General features: G+C 46.1%; 10 non-coding genes across 10 annotated transcripts; all 10 read right to left on the bottom strand.

The window, feature by feature from the left end:
- Positions 1 to 914: 914 nt before the first annotated feature.
- Positions 915 to 1105, bottom strand: LOC130325635 (U2 spliceosomal RNA). The gene has a single exon (XR_008870417.1). It is a non-coding gene; the product is annotated as a U2 spliceosomal RNA (small nuclear RNA).
- Positions 1106 to 3193: 2088 nt separating this feature from the next.
- Positions 3194 to 3384, bottom strand: LOC130325634 (U2 spliceosomal RNA). Its single transcript, XR_008870416.1, has one exon. It is a non-coding gene; the product is annotated as a U2 spliceosomal RNA (small nuclear RNA).
- A 2085-nt stretch (positions 3385 to 5469) lies between these two features.
- LOC130325640 (U2 spliceosomal RNA) lies at positions 5470 to 5660 on the bottom strand. Its single transcript, XR_008870422.1, has one exon. It is a non-coding gene; the product is annotated as a U2 spliceosomal RNA (small nuclear RNA).
- Positions 5661 to 7748: 2088 nt separating this feature from the next.
- LOC130325632 (U2 spliceosomal RNA) lies at positions 7749 to 7939 on the bottom strand. The gene has a single exon (XR_008870415.1). It is a non-coding gene; the product is annotated as a U2 spliceosomal RNA (small nuclear RNA).
- A 2089-nt stretch (positions 7940 to 10028) lies between these two features.
- Positions 10029 to 10219, bottom strand: LOC130325641 (U2 spliceosomal RNA). Its single transcript, XR_008870423.1, has one exon. It is a non-coding gene; the product is annotated as a U2 spliceosomal RNA (small nuclear RNA).
- A 2094-nt stretch (positions 10220 to 12313) lies between these two features.
- On the bottom strand, positions 12314 to 12504 carry LOC130325646 (U2 spliceosomal RNA). The gene has a single exon (XR_008870427.1). It is a non-coding gene; the product is annotated as a U2 spliceosomal RNA (small nuclear RNA).
- A 2097-nt stretch (positions 12505 to 14601) lies between these two features.
- On the bottom strand, positions 14602 to 14792 carry LOC130325645 (U2 spliceosomal RNA). Its single transcript, XR_008870426.1, has one exon. It is a non-coding gene; the product is annotated as a U2 spliceosomal RNA (small nuclear RNA).
- Positions 14793 to 16873: 2081 nt separating this feature from the next.
- LOC130325639 (U2 spliceosomal RNA) lies at positions 16874 to 17064 on the bottom strand. The gene has a single exon (XR_008870421.1). It is a non-coding gene; the product is annotated as a U2 spliceosomal RNA (small nuclear RNA).
- A 2088-nt stretch (positions 17065 to 19152) lies between these two features.
- On the bottom strand, positions 19153 to 19343 carry LOC130325643 (U2 spliceosomal RNA). Its single transcript, XR_008870425.1, has one exon. It is a non-coding gene; the product is annotated as a U2 spliceosomal RNA (small nuclear RNA).
- A 2095-nt stretch (positions 19344 to 21438) lies between these two features.
- LOC130325642 (U2 spliceosomal RNA) lies at positions 21439 to 21629 on the bottom strand. Its single transcript, XR_008870424.1, has one exon. It is a non-coding gene; the product is annotated as a U2 spliceosomal RNA (small nuclear RNA).
- Positions 21630 to 22649: the final 1020 nt, after the last annotated feature.

The raw sequence follows: 22649 nt of genomic DNA, 5'->3' as shown, positions 1-22649 counted from the left end.
AAGTTGCAGGCCAAATATGTGTGACATTTCTGCGACTTTAGCTTCTAGAGCATTTTTACAACATTATACATAGGTGCTGAATACATAAAAAGCGACTGTTCAGCGACAGACAAGTCGCATCGGCTGAAAGTAGGCCAGAATGTCAGTCCATGTTGGAGCAGGTTTAGATACAGTCTAAAGTATAGATCTCAAAGTCTGTGCACAGAATTTAGCAAGGGCCTCGCACCTTCTGATGCATCAGGTAGGTGCACAATAGCATAGCCTAACCCTCTGTACTTTGGTCTATATTGATGCGGGACATAGACAGCCAGCTGATGACCAATCCATTAGTGCAATGGATGGCTGGAAGCATTTGTCTTTGCCTTTGCAATACCACAGAAGCAATGCATGGTCAATGTACAGCAATGACACACCTGTGTGAACAGCCAGGAGACCCCCCCCCCCCCCCCCCATGTTATGTTACATAGTTACATAGTTAGTACGGTCGAAAAAAGACATATGTCCATCAAGTTCAACCAGGGAATTAAGGGGTAGGGGTGTGGCGCGATATTGGGGAAGGGATGAGATTTTATATTTCTTCATAAGCATTAATCTTATTTTGTCAATTAGGAACATTCAGCACCCACCCGCTATCAAGGCAGCTGCCTATCATATCATGCCCTACCTGCACAGGTGTGCTGGCTACTCAAATGATCCAATTAAGGAGGCCATTTAGTCAGCAGCAGCAGAAGTCCTGTGCCTGGACGCTCCAACAGCGGCCAGACACAAGCAGAAGCAGAAGCAGCAGAAGCAGCAGCAGCACCACCTTTTGTTTTTTGGCTGCAGCAGCAGCAAGGCCCACAGGGCTGGCTAGCTGGCTAGCCAGCAAGCAGGTAGCAATGGAAGTAGGAATCTTTCTTTTTAACCCTGTAAGGGGGTGGTGCACTGTACCCGAAGATACTGCCATATCGGGTCAATGCATAGGGCGACGGAAGCAAGCTTCGAAATCGGCCCCCGTTCTCAAAAATCCATTTAATATATGGTCCCCAGATAGGGGACGTATCAGATATTAAACTGATAAGAACAGATACTACACTTGATCTTAGCCAAAAGGCCGAGAAGCGATAACCGTGAAAGGGGCGGGCCCAACAAGGTGCCCTTCATGGGCACTATCACTGCTTGCTGTCAGGGAGGCTGCCAGACAATTTTCCATGCACACTCTGGGCTGGGGGGCAGTCAACCACCAGTACACACAGCAGAACCTAAACCCATACCATTATTGCTAAGCAGCAAGACAGGGGCCCATTGCACTCCCACGGGGCCTTTTTAAATGCAATCCATAACCCGGATTTGCCAGGAACCCTTCTTACTCCTCCTACTTGCATGTGACACTGGGCTTAGGATCTGCATAGGAAACACACACACAAGCACACACCTACCTTTGTTGCCTGCAGATGCCTCCTTGGCTGTCCCCAAACGGTATCAAACCAACACCCACGGGAAGCTGTAAGCATAGAGGACATGCCTGCACCCCATTGGACTTACCTGTGTGGGTTAAACCCGGGTTATTTGACAACCTATGGCGGTGATGGTTCTGCTCAGGCAGAGCAGTGCTGATGCTCCTCATAAAGCTGTCGCTGCTGTGAAGGTTCTAGGTGACATCACAAATCCCTATGGTTACATACACAACAAAGCTGGGTTGTTGTTGTTTACACTCTGCAAGGCCTGTGGAAGTGAGTGACATCATAGCACTGTAGTTCTGAGGGTTCTAGATGGATGCAACAATCTCCTGTTGCTTCTATGAAGGCCATAATAGACGACATCACCAAACAGCTCCATAGTCACATACACAGCAAAGGAGAGATGTTGTTTACACCTAGTGATGTCAGTGGTATTGAGTGACATCACAGCACAGTGCTAAGGCTCCTGGGCCTGGACACAGCAGCGGCTGCAATATCTCAACGGAGAATACGTTTATATATATGTGTGTGTGTGCGCGTATATATATATATATATATATATATATATATATATATATATTTCTCCGCCGAAATCACTTTTAAACCCATTTCCACCTTTTTTTCCCTTCTCTTCCTCTTACTTTTTTTCACGTTTTTTTACGTTTTTCTCCTTTTCGCCTCTTTTCTGGGCGTATTATTCTTCTTTTTCTTCTTTTTTTTCGTCTAATGCATACCCCATCAGTGCAGCAATGCTTATTCAATACCGCCAGCAGATGGAGACACTGGGGGATAATTTTCTAAGGATTTATACTGATTTTTCCTGTCTGAATTTGTCGCACAGAAAGTTGCAGGCCAAATATGTGTGACATTTCTGCGACTTTAGCTTCTAGAGCATTTTTACAACATTATACATAGGTGCTGAATACATAAAAAGCGACTGTTCAGCGACAGACAAGTCGCATCGGCTGAAAGTAGGCCAGAATGTCAGTCCATGTTGGAGCAGGTTTAGATACAGTCTAAAGTATAGATCTCAAAGTCTGTGCACAGAATTTAGCAAGGGCCTCGCACCTTCTGATGCATCAGGTAGGTGCACAATAGCATAGCCTAACCCTCTGTACTTTGGTCTATATTGATGCGGGACATAGACAGCCAGCTGATGACCAATCCATTAGTGCAATGGATGGCTGGAAGCATTTGTCTTTGCCTTTGCAATACCACAGAAGCAATGCATGGTCAATGTACAGCAATGACACACCTGTGTGAACAGCCAGGAGACCCCCCCCCCCCCCCCATGTTATGTTACATAGTTACATAGTTAGTACGGTCGAAAAAAGACATATGTCCATCAAGTTCAACCAGGGAATTAAGGGGTAGGGGTGTGGCGCGATATTGGGGAAGGGATGAGATTTTATATTTCTTCATAAGCATTAATCTTATTTTGTCAATTAGGAACATTCAGCACCCACCCGCTATCAAGGCAGCTGCCTATCATGTCATGCCCTACCTGCACAGGTGTGCTGGCTACTCAAATGATCCAATTAAGGAGGCCATTTAGTCAGCAGCAGCAGAAGTCCTGTGCCTGGACGCTCCAACAGCGGCCAGACACAAGCAGAAGCAGAAGCAGCAGAAGCAGCAGCAGCACCACCTTTTGTTTTTTGGCTGCAGCAGCAGCAAGGCCCACAGGGCTGGCTAGCTGGCTAGCCAGCAAGCAGGTAGCAATGAAAGTAGGAATCTTTCTTTTTAACCCTGTAAGGGGGTGGTGCACTGTACCCGAAGATACTGCCATATCGGGTCAATGCATAGGGCGACGGAAGCAAGCTTCGAAATCGGCCCCCGTTCTCAAAAATCCATTTAATATATGGTCCCCAGATAGGGGACGTATCAGATATTAAACTGATAAGAACAGATACTACACTTGATCTTAGCCAAAAGGCCGAGAAGCGATAACCGTGAAAGGGGCGGGCCCAACAAGGTGCCCTTCATGGGCACTATCACTGCTTGCTGTCAGGGAGGCTGCCAGACAATTTTCCATGCACACTCTGGGCTGGGGGGCAGTCAACCACCAGTACACACAGCAGAACCTAAACCCATACCATTATTGCTAAGCAGCAAGACAGGGGCCCATTGCACTCCCACGGGGCCTTTTTAAATGCAATCCATAACCCGGATTTGCCAGGAACCCTTCTTACTCCTCCTACTTGCATGTGACACTGGGCTTAGGATCTGCATAGGAAACACACACACAAGCACACACCTACCTTTGTTGCCTGCAGATGCCTCCTTGGCTGTCCCCAAACGGTATCAAACCAACACCCACGGGAAGCTGTAAGCATAGAGGACATGCCTGCACCCCATTGGACTTACCTGTGTGGGTTAAACCCGGGTTATTTGACAACCTATGGCGGTGATGGTTCTGCTCAGGCAGAGCAGTGCTGATGCTCCTCATAAAGCTGTCGCTGCTGTGAAGGTTCTAGGTGACATCACAAATCCCTATGGTTACATACACAACAAAGCTGGGTTGTTGTTGTTTACACTCTGCAAGGCCTGTGGAAGTGAGTGACATCATAGCACTGTAGTTCTGAGGGTTCTAGATGGATGCAACAATCTCCTGTTGCTTCTATGAAGGCCATAATAGACGACATCACCAAACAGCTCCATAGTCACATACACAGCAAAGGAGAGATGTTGTTTACACCTAGTGATGTCAGTGGTATTGAGTGACATCACAGCACAGTGCTAAGGCTCCTGGGCCTGGACACAGCAGCGGCTGCAATATCTCAACGGAGAATACGTTTATATATATGTGTGTGTGTGCGCGTATATATATATATATATATATATATATATATATATATATTTCTCCGCCGAAATCACTTTTAGACCCATTTCCACCTTTTTTTCCCTTCTCTTCCTCTTACTTTTTTTTCACGTTTTTTTACGTTTTTCTCCTTTTCGCCTCTTTTCTGGGCGTATTATTCTTCTTTTTCTTCTTTTTTTTCGTCTAATGCATACCCCATCAGTGCAGCAATGCTTATTCAATACCGCCAGCAGATGGAGACACTGGGGGATAATTTTCTAAGGATTTATACTGATTTTTCCTGTCTGAATTTGTCGCACAGAAAGTTGCAGGCCAAATATGTGTGACATTTCTGCGACTTTAGCTTCTAGAGCATTTTTACAACATTATACATAGGTGCTGAATACATAAAAAGCGACTGTTCAGCGACAGACAAGTCGCATCGGCTGAAAGTAGGCCAGAATGTCAGTCCATGTTGGAGCAGGTTTAGATACAGTCTAAAGTATAGATCTCAAAGTCTGTGCACAGAATTTAGCAAGGGCCTCGCACCTTCTGATGCATCAGGTAGGTGCACAATAGCATAGCCTAACCCTCTGTACTTTGGTCTATATTGATGCGGGACATAGACAGCCAGCTGATGACCAATCCATTAGTGCAATGGATGGCTGGAAGCATTTGTCTTTGCCTTTGCAATACCACAGAAGCAATGCATGGTCAATGTACAGCAATGACACACCTGTGTGAACAGCCAGGAGACCCCCCCCCCCCCCATGTTATGTTACATAGTTACATAGTTAGTACGGTCGAAAAAAGACATATGTCCATCAAGTTCAACCAGGGAATTAAGGGGTAGGGGTGTGGCGCGATATTGGGGAAGGGATGAGATTTTATATTTCTTCATAAGCATTAATCTTATTTTGTCAATTAGGAACATTCAGCACCCACCCGCTATCAAGGCAGCTGCCTATCATGTCATGCCCTACCTGCACAGGTGTGCTGGCTACTCAAATGATCCAATTAAGGAGGCCATTTAGTCAGCAGCAGCAGAAGTCCTGTGCCTGGACGCTCCAACAGCGGCCAGACACAAGCAGAAGCAGAAGCAGCAGAAGCAGCAGCAGCACCACCTTTTGTTTTTTGGCTGCAGCAGCAGCAAGGCCCACAGGGCTGGCTAGCTGGCTAGCCAGCAAGCAGGTAGCAATGAAAGTAGGAATCTTTCTTTTTAACCCTGTAAGGGGGTGGTGCACTGTACCCGAAGATACTGCCATATCGGGTCAATGCATAGGGCGACGGAAGTAAGCTTCGAAAGCGGCCCCCGTTCTCAAAAATCCATTTAATATATGGTCCCCAGATAGGGGACGTATCAGATATTAAACTGATAAGAACAGATACTACACTTGATCTTAGCCAAAAGGCCGAGAAGCGATAACCGTGAAAGGGGCGGGCCCAACAAGGTGCCCTTCATGGGCACTATCACTGCTTGCTGTCAGGGAGGCTGCCAGACAATTTTCCATGCACACTCTGGGCTGGGGGGCAGTCAACCACCAGTACACACAGCAGAACCTAAACCCATACCATTATTGCTAAGCAGCAAGACAGGGGCCCATTGCACTCCCACGGGGCCTTTTTAAATGCAATCCATAACCCGGATTTGCCAGGAACCCTTCTTACTCCTCCTACTTGCATGTGACACTGGGCTTAGGATCTGCATAGGAAACACACACACAAGCACACACCTACCTTTGTTGCCTGCAGATGCCTCCTTGGCTGTCCCCAAACGGTATCAAACCAACACCCACGGGAAGCTGTAAGCATAGAGGACATGCCTGCACCCCATTGGACTTACCTGTGTGGGTTAAACCCGGGTTATTTGACAACCTATGGCGGTGATGGTTCTGCTCAGGCAGAGCAGTGCTGATGCTCCTCATAAAGCTGTCGCTGCTGTGAAGGTTCTAGGTGACATCACAAATCCCTATGGTTACATACACAACAAAGCTGGGTTGTTGTTGTTTACACTCTGCAAGGCCTGTGGAAGTGAGTGACATCATAGCACTGTAGTTCTGAGGGTTCTAGATGGATGCAACAATCTCCTGTTGCTTCTATGAAGGCCATAATAGACGACATCACCAAACAGCTCCATAGTCACATACACAGCAAAGGAGAGATGTTGTTTACACCTAGTGATGTCAGTGGTATTGAGTGACATCACAGCACAGTGCTAAGGCTCCTGGGCCTGGACACAGCAGCGGCTGCAATATCTCAACGGAGAATACGTTTATATATATGTGTGTGTGTGCGCGTATATATATATATATATATATATATATATATATATATATATATATTTCTCCGCCGAAATCACTTTTAAACCCATTTCCACCTTTTTTTCCCTTCTCTTCCTCTTACTTTTTTTTCACGTTTTTTTACGTTTTTCTCCTTTTCGCCTCTTTTCTGGGCGTATTATTCTTCTTTTTCTTCTTTTTTTTCGTCTAATGCATACCCCATCAGTGCAGCAATGCTTATTCAATACCGCCAGCAGATGGAGACACTGGGGGATAATTTTCTAAGGATTTATACTGATTTTTCCTGTCTGAATTTGTCGCACAGAAAGTTGCAGGCCAAATATGTGTGACATTTCTGCGACTTTAGCTTCTAGAGCATTTTTACAACATTATACATAGGTGCTGAATACATAAAAAGCGACTGTTCAGCGACAGACAAGTCGCATCGGCTGAAAGTAGGCCAGAATGTCAGTCCATGTTGGAGCAGGTTTAGATACAGTCTAAAGTATAGATCTCAAAGTCTGTGCACAGAATTTAGCAAGGGCCTCGCACCTTCTGATGCATCAGGTAGGTGCACAATAGCATAGCCTAACCCTCTGTACTTTGGTCTATATTGATGCGGGACATAGACAGCCAGCTGATGACCAATCCATTAGTGCAATGGATGGCTGGAAGCATTTGTCTTTGCCTTTGCAATACCACAGAAGCAATGCATGGTCAATGTACAGCAATGACACACCTGTGTGAACAGCCAGGAGACCCCCCCCCCCATGTTATGTTACATAGTTACATAGTTAGTACGGTCGAAAAAAGACATATGTCCATCAAGTTCAACCAGGGAATTAAGGGGTAGGGGTGTGGCGCGATATTGGGGAAGGGATGAGATTTTATATTTCTTCATAAGCATTAATCTTATTTTGTCAATTAGGAACATTCAGCACCCACCCGCTATCAAGGCAGCTGCCTATCATGTCATGCCCTACCTGCACAGGTGTGCTGGCTACTCAAATGATCCAATTAAGGAGGCCATTTAGTCAGCAGCAGCAGAAGTCCTGTGCCTGGACGCTCCAACAGCGGCCAGACACAAGCAGAAGCAGAAGCAGCAGAAGCAGCAGCAGCACCACCTTTTGTTTTTTGGCTGCAGCAGCAGCAAGGCCCACAGGGCTGGCTAGCTGGCTAGCCAGCAAGCAGGTAGCAATGAAAGTAGGAATCTTTCTTTTTAACCCTGTAAGGGGGTGGTGCACTGTACCCGAAGATACTGCCATATCGGGTCAATGCATAGGGCGACGGAAGCAAGCTTCGAAATCGGCCCCCGTTCTCAAAAATCCATTTAATATATGGTCCCCAGATAGGGGACGTATCAGATATTAAACTGATAAGAACAGATACTACACTTGATCTTAGCCAAAAGGCCGAGAAGCGATAACCGTGAAAGGGGCGGGCCCAACAAGGTGCCCTTCATGGGCACTATCACTGCTTGCTGTCAGGGAGGCTGCCAGACAATTTTCCATGCACACTCTGGGCTGGGGGGCAGTCAACCACCAGTACACACAGCAGAACCTAAACCCATACCATTATTGCTAAGCAGCAAGACAGGGGCCCATTGCACTCCCACGGGGCCTTTTTAAATGCAATCCATAACCCGGATTTGCCAGGAACCCTTCTTACTCCTCCTACTTGCATGTGACACTGGGCTTAGGATCTGCATAGGAAACACACACACAAGCACACACCTACCTTTGTTGCCTGCAGATGCCTCCTTGGCTGTCCCCAAACGGTATCAAACCAACACCCACGGGAAGCTGTAAGCATAGAGGACATGCCTGCACCCCATTGGACTTACCTGTGTGGGTTAAACCCGGGTTATTTGACAACCTATGGCGGTGATGGTTCTGCTCAGGCAGAGCAGTGCTGATGCTCCTCATAAAGCTGTCGCTGCTGTGAAGGTTCTAGGTGACATCACAAATCCCTATGGTTACATACACAACAAAGCTGGGTTGTTGTTGTTTACACTCTGCAAGGCCTGTGGAAGTGAGTGACATCATAGCACTGTAGTTCTGAGGGTTCTAGATGGATGCAACAATCTCCTGTTGCTTCTATGAAGGCCATAATAGACGACATCACCAAACAGCTCCATAGTCACATACACAGCAAAGGAGAGATGTTGTTTACACCTAGTGATGTCACTGGTTTTGAGTGACATCACAGCACAGTGCTAAGGCTCCTGGGCCTGGACACAGCAGCGGCTGCAATATCTCAACAGAGAATACGTTTATATATATGTGTGTGTGTGCGCGTATATATATATATATATATATATATATATATATATATATATTTCTCCGCCGAAATCACTTTTAAACCCATTTCCACCTTTTTTTCCCTTCTCTTCCTCTTACTTTTTTTTCACGTTTTTTTACATTTTTCTACTTTTCGCCTCTTTTCTGGGCGTATTATTCTTCTTTTTCTTCTTTTTTTTCGTCTAATGCATACCCCATCAGTGCAGCAATGCTTATTCAATACCGCCAGCAGATGGAGACACTGGGGGATAATTTTCTAAGGATTTATACTGATTTTTCCTGTCTGAATTTGTCGCACAGAAAGTTGCAGGCCAAATATGTGTGACATTTCTGCGACTTTAGCTTCTAGAGCATTTTTACAACATTATACATAGGTGCTGAATACATAAAAAGCGACTGTTCAGCGACAGACAAGTCGCATCGGCTGAAAGTAGGCCAGAATGTCAGTCCATGTTGGAGCAGGTTTAGATACAGTCTAAAGTATAGATCTCAAAGTCTGTGCACAGAATTTAGCAAGGGCCTCGCACCTTCTGATGCATCAGGTAGGTGCACAATAGCATAGCCTAACCCTCTGTACTTTGGTCTATATTGATGCGGGACATAGACAGCCAGCTGATGACCAATCCATTAGTGCAATGGATGGCTGGAAGCATTTGTCTTTGCCTTTGCAATACCACAGAAGCAATGCATGGTCAATGTACAGCAATGACACACCTGTGTGAACAGCCAGGAGACCCCCCCCCCCCCCCCATGTTATGTTACATAGTTACATAGTTAGTACGGTCGAAAAAAGACATATGTCCATCAAGTTCAACCAGGGAATTAAGGGGTAGGGGTGTGGCGCGATATTGGGGAAGGGATGAGATTTTATATTTCTTCATAAGCATTAATCTTATTTTGTCAATTAGGAACATTCAGCACCCACCCGCTATCAAGGCAGCTGCCTATCATGTCATGCCCTACCTGCACAGGTGTGCTGGCTACTCAAATGATCCAATTAAGGAGGCCATTTAGTCAGCAGCAGCAGAAGTCCTGTGCCTGGACGCTCCAACAGCGGCCAGACACAAGCAGAAGCAGAAGCAGCAGAAGCAGCAGCAGCACCACCTTTTGTTTTTTGGCTGCAGCAGCAGCAAGGCCCACAGGGCTGGCTAGCTGGCTAGCCAGCAAGCAGGTAGCAATGAAAGTAGGAATCTTTCTTTTTAACCCTGTAAGGGGGTGGTGCACTGTACCCGAAGATACTGCCATATCGGGTCAATGCATAGGGCGACGGAAGCAAGCTTCGAAATCGGCCCCCGTTCTCAAAAATCCATTTAATATATGGTCCCCAGATAGGGGACGTATCAGATATTAAACTGATAAGAACAGATACTACACTTCATCTTAGCCAAAAGGCCGAGAAGCGATAACCGTGAAAGGGGCGGGCCCAACAAGGTGCCCTTCATGGGCACTATCACTGCTTGCTGTCAGGGAGGCTGCCAGACAATTTTCCATGCACACTCTGGGCTGGGGGGCAGTCAACCACCAGTACACACAGCAGAACCTAAACCCATACCATTATTGCTAAGCAGCAAGACAGGGGCCCATTGCACTCCCACGGGGCCTTTTTAAATGCAATCCATAACCCGGATTTGCCAGGAACCCTTCTTACTCCTCCTACTTGCATGTGACACTGGGCTTAGGATCTGCATAGGAAACACACACACAAGCACACACCTACCTTTGTTGCCTGCAGATGCCTCCTTGGCTGTCCCCAAACGGTATCAAACCAACACCCACGGGAAGCTGTAAGCATAGAGGACATGCCTGCACCCCATTGGACTTACCTGTGTGGGTTAAACCCGGGTTATTTGACAACCTATGGCGGTGATGGTTCTGCTCAGGCAGAGCAGTGCTGATGCTCCTCATAAAGCTGTCGCTGCTGTGAAGGTTCTAGGTGACATCACAAATCCCTATGGTTACATACACAACAAAGCTGGGTTGTTGTTGTTTACACTCTGCAAGGCCTGTGGAAGTGAGTGACATCATAGCACTGTAGTTCTGAGGGTTCTAGATGGATGCAACAATCTCCTGTTGCTTCTATGAAGGCCATAATAGACGACATCACCAAACAGCTCCATAGTCACATACACAGCAAAGGAGAGATGTTGTTTACACCTAGTGATGTCAGTGGTATTGAGTGACATCACAGCACAGTGCTAAGGCTCCTGGGTCTGGACACAGCAGCGGCTGCAATATCTCAACGGAGAATACGTTTATATATATGTGTGTGTGTGTGTGCGCGTATATATATATATATATATATATATATATATATATATATATATATTTCTCCGCCGAAATCACTTTTAAACCCATTTCCACCTTTTTTTCCCTTCTCTTCCTCTTACTTTTTTTTCACGTTTTTTTACGTTTTTCTCCTTTTCGCCTCTTTTCTGGGCGTATTATTCTTCTTTTTCTTCTTTTTTTTCGTCTAATGCATACCCCATCAGTGCAGCAATGCTTATTCAATACCGCCAGCAGATGGAGACACTGGGGGATAATTTTCTAAGGATTTATACTGATTTTTCCTGTCTGAATTTGTCGCACAGAAAGTTGCAGGCCAAATATGTGTGACATTTCTGCGACTTTAGCTTCTAGAGCATTTTTACAACATTATACATAGGTGCTGAATACATAAAAAGCGACTGTTCAGCGACAGACAAGTCGCATCGGCTGAAAGTAGGCCAGAATGTCAGTCCATGTTGGAGCAGGTTTAGATACAGTCTAAAGTATAGATCTCAAAGTCTGTGCACAGAATTTAGCAAGGGCCTCGCACCTTCTGATGCATCAGGTAGGTGCACAATAGCATAGCCTAACCCTCTGTACTTTGGTCTATATTGATGCGGGACATAGACAGCCAGCTGATGACCAATCCATTAGTGCAATGGATGGCTGGAAGCATTTGTCTTTGCCTTTGCAATACCACAGAAGCAATGCATGGTCAATGTACAGCAATGACACACCTGTGTGAACAGCCAGGAGACCCCCCCCCCCCCATGTTATGTTACATAGTTACATAGTTAGTACGGTCGAAAAAAGACATATGTCCATCAAGTTCAACCAGGGAATTAAGGGGTAGGGGTGTGGCACGATATTGGGGAAGGGATGAGATTTTATATTTCTTCATAAGCATTAATCTTATTTTGTCAATTAGGAACATTCAGCACCCACCCGCTATCAAGGCAGCTGCCTATCATGTCATGCCCTACCTGCACAGGTGTGCTGGCTACTCAAATGATCCAATTAAGGAGGCCATTTAGTCAGCAGCAGCAGAAGTCCTGTGCCTGGACGCTCCAACAGCGGCCAGACACAAGCAGAAGCAGAAGCAGCAGAAGCAGCAGCAGCACCACCTTTTGTTTTTTGGCTGCAGCAGCAGCAAGGCCCACAGGGCTGGCTAGCTGGCTAGCCAGCAAGCAGGTAGCAATGAAAGTAGGAATCTTTCTTTTTAACCCTGTAAGGGGGTGGTGCACTGTACCCGAAGATACTGCCATATCGGGTCAATGCATAGGGCGACGGAAGCAAGCTTCGAAATCGGCCCCCGTTCTCAAAAATCCATTTAATATATGGTCCCCAGATAGGGGACGTATCAGATATTAAACTGATAAGAACAGATACTACACTTGATCTTAGCCAAAAGGCCGAGAAGCGATAACCGTGAAAGGGGCGGGCCCAACAAGGTGCCCTTCATGGGCACTATCACTGCTTGCTGTCAGGGAGGCTGCCAGACAATTTTCCATGCACACTCTGGGCTGGGGGGCAGTCAACCACCAGTACACACAGCAGAACCTAAACCCATACCATTATTGCTAAGCAGCAAGACAGGGGCCCATTGCACTCCCACGGGGCCTTTTTAAATGCAATCCATAACCCGGATTTGCCAGGAACCCTTCTTACTCCTCCTACTTGCATGTGACACTGGGCTTAGGATCTGCATAGGAAACACACACACAAGCACACACCTACCTTTGTTGCCTGCAGATGCCTCCTTGGCTGTCCCCAAACGGTATCAAACCAACACCCACGGGAAGCTGTAAGCATAGAGGACATGCCTGCACCCCATTGGACTTACCTGTGTGGGTTAAACCCGGGTTATTTGACAACCTATGGCGGTGATGGTTCTGCTCAGGCAGAGCAGTGCTGATGCTCCTCATAAAGCTGTCGCTGCTGTGAAGGTTCTAGGTGACATCACAAATCCCTATGGTTACATACACAACAAAGCTGGGTTGTTGTTGTTTACACTCTGCAAGGCCTGTGGAAGTGAGTGACATCATAGCACTGTAGTTCTGAGGGTTCTAGATGGATGCAACAATCTCCTGTTGCTTCTATGAAGGCCATAATAGACGACATCACCAAACAGCTCCATAGTCACATACACAGCAAAGGAGAGATGTTGTTTACACCTAGTGATGTCAGTGGTATTGAGTGACATCACAGCACAGTGCTAAGGCTCCTGGGCCTGGACACAGCAGCGGCTGCAATATCTCAACGGAGAATACGTTTATATATATGTGTGTGTGTGCGCGTATATATATATATATATATATATATATATATATATATATATATATTTCTCCGCCGAAATCACTTTTAAACCCATTTCCACCTTTTTTTCCCTTCTCTTCCTCTTACTTTTTTTTCACGTTTTTTTACGTTTTTCTCCTTTTCGCCTCTTTTCTGGGCGTATTATTCTTCTTTTTCTTCTTTTTTTTCGTCTAATGCATACCCCATCAGTGCAGCAATGCTTATTCAATACCGCCAGCAGATGGAGACACTGGGGGATAATTTTCTAAGGATTTATACTGATTTTTCCTGTCTGAATTTGTCGCACAGAAAGTTGCAGGCCAAATATGTGTGACATTTCTGCGACTTTAGCTTCTAGAGCATTTTTACAACATTATACATAGGTGCTGAATACATAAAAAGCGACTGTTCAGCGACAGACAAGTCGCATCGGCTGAAAGTAGGCCAGAATGTCAGTCCATGTTGGAGCAGGTTTAGATACAGTCTAAAGTATAGATCTCAAAGTCTGTGCACAGAATTTAGCAAGGGCCTCGCACCTTCTGATGCATCAGGTAGGTGCACAATAGCATAGCCTAACCCTCTGTACTTTGGTCTATATTGATGCGGGACATAGACAGCCAGCTGATGACCAATCCATTAGTGCAATGGATGGCTGGAAGCATTTGTCTTTGCCTTTGCAATACCACAGAAGCAATGCATGGTCAATGTACAGCAATGACACACCTGTGTGAACAGCCAGGAGACCCCCCCCCCCCCCATGTTATGTTACATAGTTACATAGTTAGTACGGTCGAAAAAAGACATATGTCCATCAAGTTCAACCAGGGAATTAAGGGGTAGGGGTGTGGCGCGATATTGGGGAAGGGATGAGATTTTATATTTCTTCATAAGCATTAATCTTATTTTGTCAATTAGGAACATTCAGCACCCACCCGCTATCAAGGCAGCTGCCTATCATGTCATGCCCTACCTGCACAGGTGTGCTGGCTACTCAAATGATCCAATTAAGGAGGCCATTTAGTCAGCAGCAGCAGAAGTCCTGTGCCTGGACGCTCCAACAGCGGCAAGACACAAGCAGAAGCAGAAGCAGCAGAAGCAGCAGCAGCAGCAGCACCACCTTTTGTTTTTTGGCTGCAGCAGCAGCAAGGCCCACAGGGCTGGCTAGCTGGCTAGCCAGCAAGCAGGTAGCAATGAAAGTAGGAATCTTTCTTTTTAACCCTGTAAGGGGGTGGTGCACTGTACCCGAAGATACTGCCATATCGGGTCAATGCATAGGGCGACGGAAGCAAGCTTCGAAATCGGCCCCCGTTCTCAAAAATCCATTTAATATATGGTCCCCAGATAGGGGACGTATCAGATATTAAACTGATAAGAACAGATACTACACTTGATCTTAGCCAAAAGGCCGAGAAGCGATAACCGTGAAAGGGGCGGGCCCAACAAGGTGCCCTTCATGGGCACTATCACTGCTTGCTGTCAGGGAGGCTGCCAGACAATTTTCCATGCACACTCTGGGCTGGGGGGCAGTCAACCACCAGTACACACAGCAGAACCTAAACCCATACCATTATTGCTAAGCAGCAAGACAGGGGCCCATTGCACTCCCACGGGGCCTTTTTAAATGCAATCCATAACCCGGATTTGCCAGGAACCCTTCTTACTCCTCCTACTTGCATGTGACACTGGGCTTAGGATCTGCATAGGAAACACACACACAAGCACACACCTACCTTTGTTGCCTGCAGATGCCTCCTTGGCTGTCCCCAAACGGTATCAAACCAACACCCACGGGAAGCTGTAAGCATAGAGGACATGCCTGCACCCCATTGGACTTACCTGTGTGGGTTAAACCCGGGTTATTTGACAACCTATGGCGGTGATGGTTCTGCTCAGGCAGAGCAGTGCTGATGCTCCTCATAAAGCTGTCGCTGCTGTGAAGGTTCTAGGTGACATCACAAATCCCTATGGTTACATACACAACAAAGCTGGGTTGTTGTTGTTTACACTCTGCAAGGCCTGTGGAAGTGAGTGACATCATAGCACTGTAGTTCTGAGGGTTCTAGATGGATGCAACAATCTCCTGTTGCTTCTATGAAGGCCATAATAGACGACATCACCAAACAGCTCCATAGTCACATACACAGCAAAGGAGAGATGTTGTTTACACCTAGTGATGTCAGTGGTATTGAGTGACATCACAGCACAGTGCTAAGGCTCCTGGGCCTGGACACAGCAGCGGCTGCAATATCTCAACGGAGAATACGTTTATATATATGTGTGTGTGTGCGCGTATATATATATATATATATATATATATATATATATATATTTCTCCGCCGAAATCACTTTTAAACCCATTTCCACCTTTTTTTCCCTTCTCTTCCTCTTACTTTTTTTTCAAGTTTTTTTACGTTTTTCTCCTTTTCGCCTCTTTTCTGGGCGTATTATTCTTCTTTTTCTTCTTTTTTTTCGTCTAATGCATACCCCATCAGTGCAGCAATGCTTATTCAATACCGCCAGCAGATGGAGACACTGGGGGATAATTTTCTAAGGATTTATACTGATTTTTCCTGTCTGAATTTGTCGCACAGAAAGTTGCAGGCCAAATATGTGTGACATTTCTGCGACTTTAGCTTCTAGAGCATTTTTACAACATTATACATAGGTGCTGAATACATAAAAAGCGACTGTTCAGCGACAGACAAGTCGCATCGGCTGAAAGTAGGCCAGAATGTCAGTCCATGTTGGAGCAGGTTTAGATACAGTCTAAAGCATAGATCTCAAAGTCTGTGCACAGAATTTAGCAAGGGCCTCGCACCTTCTGATGCATCAGGTAGGTGCACAATAGCATAGCCTAACCCTCTGTACTTTGGTCTATATTGATGCGGGACATAGACAGCCAGCTGATGACCAATCCATTAGTGCAATGGATGGCTGGAAGCATTTGTCTTTGCCTTTGCAATACCACAGAAGCAATGCATGGTCAATGTACAGCAATGACACACCTGTGTGAACAGCCAGGAGACCCCCCCCCCATGTTATGTTACATAGTTACATAGTTAGTACGGTCGAAAAAAGACATATGTCCATCAAGTTCAACCAGGGAATTAAGGGGTAGGGGTGTGGCGCGATATTGGGGAAGGGATGAGATTTTATATTTCTTCATAAGCATTAATCTTATTTTGTCAATTAGGAACATTCAGCACCCACCCGCTATCAAGGCAGCTGCCTATCATGTCATGCCCTACCTGCACAGGTGTGCTGGCTACTCAAATGATCCAATTAAGGAGGCCATTTAGTCAGCAGCAGCAGAAGTCCTGTGCCTGGACGCTCCAACAGCGGCCAGACACAAGCAGAAGCAGAAGCAGCAGAAGCAGCAGCAGCACCACCTTTTGTTTTTTGGCTGCAGCAGCAGCAAGGCCCACAGGGCGAGCTAGCTGGCTAGCCAGCAAGCAGGTAGCAATGAAAGTAGGAATCTTTCTTTTTAACCCTGTAAGGGGGTGGTGCACTGTACCCGAAGATACTGCCATATCGGGTCAATGCATAGGGCGACGGAAGCAAGCTTCGAAATCGGCCCCCGTTCTCAAAAATCCATTTAATATATGGTCCCCAGATAGGGGACGTATCAGATATTAAACTGATAAGAACAGATACTATACTTGATCTTAGCCAAAAGGCCGAGAAGCGATAACCGTGAAAGGGGCGGGCCCAACAAGGTCCCCTTCATGGGCACTATCACTGCTTGCTGTCAGGGAGGCTGCCAGACAATTTTCCATGCACACTCTGGGCTGGGGGGCAGTCAACCACCAGTACACACAGCAGAACCTAAACCCATACCATTATTGCTAAGCAGCAAGACAGGGGCCCATTGCACTCCCACGGGGCCTTTTTAAATGCAATCCATAACCCGGATTTGCCAGGAACCCTTCTTACTCCTCCTACTTGCATGTGACACTGGGCTTAGGATCTGCATAGGAAACACACACACAAGCACACACCTACCTTTGTTGCCTGCAGATGCCTCCTTGGCTGTCCCCAAACGGTATCAAACCAACACCCACGGGAAGCTGTAAGCATAGAGGACATGCCTGCACCCCATTGGACTTACCTGTGTGGGTTAAACCCGGGTTATTTGACAACCTATGGCGGTGATGGTTCTGCTCAGGCAGAGCAGTGCTGATGCTCCTCATAAAGCTGTCGCTGCTGTGAAGGTTCTAGGTGACATCACAAATCCCTATGGTTACATACACAACAAAGCTGGGTTGTTGTTGTTTACACTCTGCAAGGCCTGTGGAAGTGAGTGACATCATAGCACTGTAGTTCTGAGGGTTCTAGATGGATGCAACAATCTCCTGTTGCTTCTATGAAGGCCATAATAGACGACATCACCAAACAGCTCCATAGTCACATACACAGCAAAGGAGAGATGTTGTTTACACCTAGTGATGTCAGTGGTATTGAGTGACATCACAGCACAGTGCTAAGGCTCCTGGGCCTGGACACAGCAGCGGCTGCAATATCTCAACGTAGAATACGTTTATATATATGTGTGTGTGTGCGCGTATATATATATATATATATATATATATATATATATATATATATATATTTCTCCGCCGAAATCACTTTTAAACCCATTTCCACCTTTTTTTCCCTTCTCTTCCTCTTACTTTTTTTTCACGTTTTTTTACGTTTTTCTCCTTTTCGCCTCTTTTCTGGGCGTATTATTCTTCTTTTTCTTCTTTTTTTTCGTCTAATGCATACCCCATCAGTGCAGCAATGCTTATTCAATACCGCCAGCAGATGGAGACACTGGGGGATAATTTTCTAAGGATTTATACTGATTTTTCCTGTCTGAATTTGTCGCACAGAAAGTTGCAGGCCAAATATGTGTGACATTTCTGCGACTTTAGCTTCTAGAGCATTTTTACAACATTATACATAGGTGCTGAATACATAAAAAGCGACTGTTCAGCGACAGACAAGTCGCATCGGCTGAAAGTAGGCCAGAATGTCAGTCCATGTTGGAGCAGGTTTAGATACAGTCTAAAGTATAGATCTCAAAGTCTGTGCACAGAATTTAGCAAGGGCCTCGCACCTTCTGATGCATCAGGTAGGTGCACAATAGCATAGCCTAACCCTCTGTACTTTGGTCTATATTGATGCGGGACATAGACAGCCAGCTGATGACCAATCCATTAGTGCAATGGATGGCTGGAAGCATTTGTCTTTGCCTTTGCAATACCACAGAAGCAATGCATGGTCAATGTACAGCAATGACACACCTGTGTGAACAGCCAGGAGACCCCCCCCCATGTTATGTTACATAGTTACATAGTTAGTACGGTCGAAAAAAGACATATGTCCATCAAGTTCAACCAGGGAATTAAGGGGTAGGGGTGTGGCGCGATATTGGGGAAGGGATGAGATTTTATATTTCTTCATAAGCATTAATCTTATTTTGTCAATTAGGAACATTCAGCACCCACCCGCTATCAAGGCAGCTGCCTATCATGTCATGCCCTACCTGCACAGGTGTGCTGGCTACTCAAATGATCCAATTAAGGAGGCCATTTAGTCAGCAGCAGCAGAAGTCCTGTGCCTGGACGCTCCAACAGCGGCCAGACACAAGCAGAAGCAGAAGCAGCAGAAGCAGCAGCAGCACCACCTTTTGTTTTTTGGCTGCAGCAGCAGCAAGGCCCACAGGGCTGGCTAGCTGGCTAGCCAGCAAGCAGGTAGCAATGAAAGTAGGAATCTTTCTTTTTAACCCTGTAAGGGGGTGGTGCACTGTACCCGAAGATACTGCCATATCGGGTCAATGCATAGGGCGACGGAAGCAAGCTTCGAAATCGGCCCCCGTTCTCAAAAATCCATTTAATATATGGTCCCCAGATAGGGGACGTATCAGATATTAAACTGATAAGAACAGATACTACACTTGATCTTAGCCAAAAGGCCGAGAAGCGATAACCGTGAAAGGGGCGGGCCCAACAAGGTGCCCTTCATGGGCACTATCACTGCCTGCTGTCAGGGAGGCTGCCAGACAATTTTCCATGCACACTCTGGGCTGGGGGGCAGTCAACCACCAGTACACACAGCAGAACCTAAACCCATACCATTATTGCTAAGCAGCAAGACAGGGGCCCATTGCACTCCCACGGGGCCTTTTTAAATGCAATCCATAACCCGGATTTGCCAGGAACCCTTCTTACTCCTCCTACTTGCATGTGACACTGGGCTTAGGATCTGCATAGGAAACACACACACAAGCACACACCTACCTTTGTTGCCTGCAGATGCCTCCTTGGCTGTCCCCAAACGGTATCAAACCAACACCCACGGGAAGCTGTAAGCATAGAGGACATGCCTGCACCCCATTGGACTTACCTGTGTGGGTTAAACCCGGGTTATTTGACAACCTATGGCGGTGATGGTTCTGCTCAGGCAGAGCAGTGCTGATGCTCCTCATAAAGCTGTCGCTGCTGTGAAGGTTCTAGGTGACATCACAAATCCCTATGGTTACATACACAACAAAGCTGGGTTGTTGTTGTTTACACTCTGCAAGGCCTGTGGAAGTGAGTGACATCATAGCACTGTAGTTCTGAGGGTTCTAGATGGATGCAACAATCTCCTGTTGCTTCTATGAAGGCCATAATAGACGACATCACCAAACAGCTCCATAGTCACATACACAGCAAGGAGAGATGTTGTTTACACCTAGTGATGTCAGTGGTATTGAGTGACATCACAGCACAGTGCTAAGGCTCCTGGGCCTGGACACAGCAGCGGCTGCAATATCTCAACGGAGAATACGTTTATATATATGTGTGTGTGTGCGCGTATATATATATATATATATATATATATATATATATATATATATATATATATCTCCGCCGAAATCACTTTTAAACCCATTTCCACCTTTTTTTCCCTTCTCTTCCTCTTCCTTTTTTTTCACGTTTTTTTTACGTTTTTCTCCTTTTCGCCTCTTTTCTGGGCGTATTATTCTTCTTTTTCTTCTTTTTTTTCGTCTAATGCATACCCCATCAGTGCAGCAATGCTTATTCAATACCGCCAGCAGATGGAGACACTGGGGGATAATTTTCTAAGGATTTATACTGATTTTTCCTGTCTGAATTTGTCGCACAGAAAGTTGCAGGCCAAATATGTGTGACATTTCTGCGACTTTAGCTTCTAGAGCATTTTTACAACATTATACATAGGTGCTGAATACATAAAAAGCGACTGTTCAGCGACAGACAAGTCGCATCGGCTGAAAGTAGGCCAGAATGTCAGTCCATGTTGGAGCAGGTTTAGATACAGTCTAAAGTATAGATCTCAAAGTCTGTGCACAGAATTTAGCAAGGGCCTCGCACCTTCTGATGCATCAGGTAGGTGCACAATAGCATAGCCTAACCCTCTGTACTTTGGTCTATATTGATGCGGGACATAGACAGCCAGCTGATGACCAATCCATTAGTGCAATGGATGGCTGGAAGCATTTGTCTTTGCCTTTGCAATACCACAGAAGCAATGCATGGTCAATGTACAGCAATGACACACCTGTGTGAACAGCCAGGAGACCCCCCCCCCCCCCATGTTATGTTACATAGTTACATAGTTAGTACGGTCGAAAAAAGACATATGTCCATCAAGTTCAACCAGGGAATTAAGGGGTAGGGGTGTGGCGCGATATTGGGGAAGGGATGAGATTTTATATTTCTTCATAAGCATTAATCTTATTTTGTCAATTAGGAACATTCCGCACCCACCCGCTATCAAGGCAGCTGCCTATCATGTCATGCCCTACCTGCACAGGTGTGCTGGCTACTCAAATGATCCAATTAAGGAGGCCATTTAGTCAGCAGCAGCAGAAGTCCTGTGCCTGGACGCTCCAACAGCGGCCAGACACAAGCAGAAGCAGAAGCAGCAGAAGCAGCAGCAGCACCACCTTTTGTTTTTTGGCTGCAGCAGCAGCAAGGCCCACAGGGCTGGCTAGCTGGCTAGCCAGCAAGCAGGTAGCAATGAAAGTAGGAATCTTTCTTTTTAACCCTGTAAGGGGGTGGTGCACTGTACCCGAAGATACTGCCATATCGGGTCAATGCATAGGGCGACGGAAGCAAGCTTCGAAATCGGCCCCCGTTCTCAAAAATCCATTTAATATATGGTCCCCAGATAGGGGACGTATCAGATATTAAACTGATAAGAACAGATACTACACTTGATCTTAGCCAAAAGGCCGAGAAGCGATAACCGTGAAAGGGGCGGGCCCAACAAGGTGCCCTTCATGGGCACTATCACTGCTTGCTGTCAGGGAGGCTGCCAGACAATTTTCCATGCACACTCTGGGCTGGGGGGCAGTCAACCACCAGTACACACAGCAGAACCTAAACCCATACCATTATTGCTAAGCAGCAAGACAGGGGCCCATTGCACTCCCACGGGGCCTTTTTAAATGCAATCCATAACCCGGATTTGCCAGGAACCCTTCTTACTCCTCCTACTTGCATGTGACACTGGGCTTAGGATCTGCATAGGAAACACACACACAAGCACACACCTACCTTTGTTGCCTGCAGATGCCTCCTTGGCTGTCCCCAAACGGTATCAAACCAACACCCACGGGAAGCTGTAAGCATAGAGGACATGCCTGCACCCCATTGGACTTACCTGTGTGGGTTAAACCCGGGTTATTTGACAACCTATGGCGGTGATGGTTCTGCTCAGGCAGAGCAGTGCTGATGCTCCTCATAAAGCTGTCGCTGCTGTGAAGGTTCTAGGTGACATCACAAATCCCTATGGTTACATACACAACAAAGCTGGGTTGTTGTTGTTTACACTCTGCAAGGCCTGTGGAAGTGAGTGACATCATAGCACTGTAGTTCTGAGGGTTCTAGATGGATGCAACAATCTCCTGTTGCTTCTATGAAGGCCATAATAGACGACATCACCAAACAGCTCCATAGTCACATACACTTCAAAGGAGAGATGTTGTTTACACCTAGTGATGTCAGTGGTATTGAGTGACATCACAGCACAGTGCTAAGGCTCCTGGGCCTGGACACAGCAGCGGCTGCAATATCTCAACGGAGAATACGTTTATATATATGTGTGTGTGTGCGCGTATATATATATATATATATATATATATATATATATATATATTTCTCCGCCGAAATCACTTTTAAACCCATTTCCACCTTTTTTTCCCTTCTCTTCCTCTTCCTTTTTTTTCACGTTTTTTTTACGTTTTTCTCCTTTTCGCCTCTTT

Source organism: Hyla sarda, unplaced genomic scaffold (genome assembly GCF_029499605.1).
Source record: "Hyla sarda isolate aHylSar1 unplaced genomic scaffold, aHylSar1.hap1 scaffold_2727, whole genome shotgun sequence".
NCBI classification, from domain to species: domain Eukaryota; kingdom Metazoa; phylum Chordata; class Amphibia; order Anura; family Hylidae; genus Hyla; species Hyla sarda.
Note: the sequence above shows the minus strand (reverse complement) of the source record. Positions and strands in the feature narration are given on the sequence as shown.